Source organism: Cryptomeria japonica, chromosome 4, assembly GCF_030272615.1.
Source record: "Cryptomeria japonica chromosome 4, Sugi_1.0, whole genome shotgun sequence".
NCBI classification, from domain to species: domain Eukaryota; kingdom Viridiplantae; phylum Streptophyta; class Pinopsida; order Cupressales; family Cupressaceae; genus Cryptomeria; species Cryptomeria japonica.
In genome coordinates, this window is record NC_081408.1 from 239,575,472 (window position 1) to 239,580,885 (window position 5,414).

The following is a 5,414-nucleotide window of genomic DNA, read 5'->3' on the forward strand; positions in this document are numbered from 1 at the left end:
GATTACCTGAGTGTTGCTTACGTAAAACAGGCAGTATTAATCGTTTCAATAAGCAAATCGGAAATGTCTTCAATGATACTCTGATGATCATGTCCCAAGACAAATTTGCACATATTAATGATTAGTTTACAGACAGCAGACAAGAAAAATATCATGTTCCTTCCTTGTTCCTCTAGTCAGAGACATCCTGGAGTTACTCAAAAATCATGATAGCGAAAATCAAGATAGAAAAGTTGAACAATCATGCTAAAATCATTATCCAAAACATATTATCCATTGAAAAGTGTGTGATGTGCTTAGACTGTCTTTGTGATAGTTTGATGGTTGACAATTTGATCTCATGTTCAACGTTGGATGTGTCTCATTTTTTGCTTGATAAGGGTTGCCTAACTGTTGTTCTACATGTTTGATTAAGCTCAAAATGATCAAAAATTTTGCCCCCAGCTAAGTGCAAGATTTTGCCCCAAGCCTAGAAACAAATTCAGTATGATATACCCAATGATCCAGACCATGGCGAGAAGCCATCCGGGATGCCTGCATATGTACAAGGCTTTATTATGGATATGAACATTGAATGAAAATGAAATGCAAGCGGAAGGATGCATGACCTAATAGATGGAAGAGCTAGCAGACAGAAAGCGCCTATTTGCCAAGTTTTCACCATCTGTTTTTATTGCACTTTTCTCATATTTGATTTTTTTCTTTTTTTCTTTTTCACCTTTTTTTTTTGTATTTTCTGCTATTTCACTATTTTTGGATTTTTTTGCTTTTTCACTTTTTTGGGATTTTTTTGCTTTTTCACTGTTTTTGGATTTTTTGCTTTTTCACTGTTTTTGGATTTTTCTTCTTCTTCAGACATAAAATTTCTTCAGATGCATGCTATTGATGGGTTCATCGAGCTGATATTCATCCTGTGTTGATAGATGATATGCTTCTAACCCAAATACTATTGTGGCCACAAATGGACCTAACCAGTTTGGTTCAAACTTTCCTTTCTTTTCTTGATCTACCTGGTTTCATGGATTTTCCTTTAGTACTACTTCCCCAACTTGAAATACTTGTGGTTTGACCCTATGATTATAACTTCGACACATTCTTTGTTGATATACCTTTAAATGATCAAAGGCATTTTGTCTTCGTTCATGGATCAATTCTAACTCCTGCAATCTAGATACTCATTGTTCTTCATCTGGGATAAGACGTATTAATGATACTCATAGAGAAGGTATCTCTACTTCTATTGGCAGTATTGTTTCTGATCCATAAACAAGAGAGAAAGGTGTGGCACCTGTTGGCATGTGGATACTAGTACGGTAGGCCCATAGAGAAGGGTTCAATTGAATATGCCAATCTTTACTAGTATCATTCACTATCTTTTTGAGGATTTTTAGAATAGTTTTGTTTGATGCTTCTGATTTCCCATTCCCTTGTGGGTAGTAGGGTGTGGAAAATCTGTGTTGGATATTGAATTTCTCACATAGCTCTTGTACATCCTAATTCTTGAATGATCACCTGTTATTAGTGATAATGGTCATGGGTATTCCATAGCGACAGATGATATAGTTCAAGATAAATGTAGCAATTTGTTTTCCTATGATATTTGTGACAGGTATTGTCTCAATCCATTTTGTGAAATATTATGTAGTTACAAGGATGAATTTGTGACCATTAGATGAAGAAGGATTTATCTTTCCTACTAGATCAAGACCCCATTGGCAGAAAGGCCAAGATGTTGCCAAAGCATGAAGTTCTTGTGCTGGTGCATGAATCAAATTCCCATGGATCTGACATTGTTTGCATGTTCTAGCTATCTGAAAAGAATCTCGTTCCATAGTTGGCCAATAATAGCCCAAGTGTATGAGTTTTTTCGAAAGGTAAGACCACTTGAATGAGGGCCACAAATGCCATTATGGACTTCATGTAAGACCTTCTCAGATTCTTCTTGTTTGAGACATCTTAAAAGAGTACCGTCTAGACCTCGTTTAAATAGGGTATCCACGATGAGAGTATAATGGGAGGATTGGCGAATAAAGTTTCTCTTTTGATTTTTTGATAAGTCAGGAGGGAGGAATTTATCTTTCAGGTATGTATAAGTTTGTCCATAGTGGGAGGAATCATGCGCAACAACGTGACAGATAGTTTAGGAATCAAGACAATTATGAGCAGGGTAAAACAACTCTTCCACCAGGAATTCATAACACTGTTGATTTTCCTGTGTCTAAAGGAGAGAAGTAAGTGTAGCCATGGCATCTATTGCTTTGTTGTCATTACTTGGAATCTACTGAAAAGTTATTTCTACAAACTATTTCTTTATATCATCAACCATCTTTTTATAAGGCATTAACTTTTCGTCCTTTGTTTGATAATCGTCATTGATTTGATTGATGACGAGCTGATAGTCTCCAAAGACTTGAAGTTGTGTAATGTTCCATTCTATAGCCATTTTGATGTCTGTACCAAAGCTTCATATTTTGTTGTATTGTTGGTGCATGGAAAGCTTAATTTGTATAGTTTTGGAATTGTATGACCTTGTGGTGTGTTGAATAGAATGCCTACTCCTGATCCATGTTGTGTTCCATTATTGATGCTTGCTCCTGGACTAATATTTGGGTGATGTATTGTAAGATATGGATCAAAACCTGAAATGTCTGTATTTTACCATCTTTTGATTTGCTTTCTTTTGAAGAGTTCCAAATATTTTTGCCTTGGTAGTTCTGATAGAGAAGTTGTTGGATATAGATCAGTTGTGCCAATGATAACTGCCTCTACTGGTTCTATTAGGATAAATGACCTCTCTTGATAAAATTCAGCTAAGGTGTCAAATATCCCATCCTTCGGCGCCTCGAGGAGGTTTTCACCATTAGATGTGTCCTTTATTTTTACTTTTTCCTAGTCTAATGTTGCCAATAAATGGTTTTCAGCATTATACCTGATATTGTTCTCTTTATTTTCACTTTTGCGACTAGGAGATTTGTCACCCACTTGACTCGAAGATACGTTAGCAAAATCCCTAGTGAAAGTTGTTGTTGGTTCAATTTCATTAAGATATAAGGATATGGCATGGTCATTAGGAAAGGTATCAATGGTAGTATGCTCTTCATTTTCCTAGTCCATAGGTTCTAGAGGGATTAAGGATAAAGGATCCTCATGTTGGATAGTTTCAAAGATATTAGGGGTCGTTATAGAGATGTCAAGGCTTTCAATATGTACTTCCATGTCTAGAACGATACTCTTGTCAGAATGACCTCACACAAGGAGCTCCTGATCGTCCTTGATTAAGTCCAAGTTAGCCAAATGTGATTCTGATTCAAGTGGGCTAGTTCCTAACATTTTTCCTGCATACATGTGAACTAGATTGACATCTGCATCTGCTTCTTCCCTTTCAATTTCAAGTTGCTCTTGTTTGTTTTTCCATGATAGTGAATATTCTTTGTTCCCTTGATCTCTAAGCTGCATTTGTTTTTCCATGTTTGACAAAATTGATGCAAATGATTGTTCCTTGGATTGTGTGCTTGAAGATTTTGCCTTTGTGTTATGTGAAACAATGACCTCTTGAGCTGATTTCAGATTACTACAACACTGCAATGGATTTGAGTCTATTGAGATCATAATTTCTTGTCCATTATATGGAAATTTTAGGCACTGATGACATGTTGATGGAATACCCTGCATGTCATGTATCCAGGGTCTTCCCAAGAGTATGTTGTATGGTAAGTCCAAGTCTAGAACTTGGCATGATGTGTCTTTCTGCATAGGTCCCACTCTGATGGGTAATATCACAATTCCTTTAGAGGAATGCTCTTCTTCATCATATGTTTTGATGGTGATATTTTTAAGGGGATCAACTGCATCTTCAGAATAACCTAGGGCATGGACAAGACTCAAAGAGCAAATGTTTAAGTCAGCTCCCCCATCTATTAGGACACGTTTAACAAATGTTCTATGAATGAGGACTTCAATTTGCAAGGAAGAATTATGGGGATGTTGCAAGGAATCAATGCTTGGATATGAAGGAGATGAGCTTTGAATAGGATCCTCTGAAATAGGTTTGATGGGTATATTGTTTGGTGAGGACACTATGGAAGACTCTTGCAAGTTTTCAAGAGGTGTAGGAATAGATGCCATTGGAGAGTCAATTTGCTTATGGGGGGATGAACCATTGCAAGACATAGGTGCATGATTTTGATCTTCTTTAGCAAAATCCCTTAGGGGTCTCTTTAAGAGTTGCATAAAAGAGCCACATTTCTTCGGAGATGTATTTGAATTCTTGTGAGATTTTGACATAGTTGGATTTTGATTTTAGACTTGTTTGATTGCTTTGATATGTTGGCTTGTCATGTTTTCTTCTTGTACTTTTCTTTGGTATTCCATGTTGCTATGATTTTCAAATATTTCCTATGTTTCTCTTTCTGTTTCTGCAATATTTCATCTCCGAGCCCTGGTTAAAATGGGCATACACATATGTTAGATATTGCGCTAGGATTTGATTGTCCAAAAGTTGTTTTGATAAGTTATCAACTGTCAATGTGATAGAGTGATATGACACGAAAAGATGATTCAAGTTTTTAAAAGTTTGCAAGTTTTTCAATCTTCGGTTTTGGAGTGCAATGATGATGATTTGATAAAACCAAGTCCAATAGGAATGATATATCCTACGATGTGGAACAAGGTTATCCTGACCAAATGTTGTAGTTTTGTGATAAATGATGATAGATCCTTATGAGAAACTATGTTTTGAGTGATCAGTTTATCAAAGAGGGTGATGATGCACTTTGAGATGTTTAGATCTTGAACTTGTTGAATGTGAATACTTGAAAATCTTGAGGTGTCTATTTCTAGCATCCAATTTGATAGATGATAACTTGACCAAGAGAATAAAGGAGACAATCTAAGCATATAATGATAGATGACAGGTGTTTATGCTCACTGTAAACTGACAAAGCAAATATGACAGATCTGAAAAAGACATGCAAGAAGATAGTTCTGGATAGACAGAGACATAAATTCGTATGACAGATTACACAACCCCGAACGATAATTTAGAAAGGCTCATATGACAAACAAGAAATTTTGCACAACAGAAGACATAAACTCATACGAGCTTTCTCACAGAACCAGACGACAAATGATGGCACAAAATTCTCTACCAACCTGGCTTGTACAAAAATTCTCATTGGACCGGACGATGAAAGATGACATAAAAAATTTTGCTAAACAGGCTCGTACGACAATTCTCACTAGACCATACGACAAAGTAGATGACTCATACAACAAAATAACAAACTTGTACAAAAGAGCATAACAGAGACAAAAATGTTTGTTTGGTAGAATTTTGATTAATGAAGATTGATGTTTTGCTTCTGTTTTCCAGTTTTAAAGGTTTGATTTGTTGTTTTAGGTATGAAGACACAACA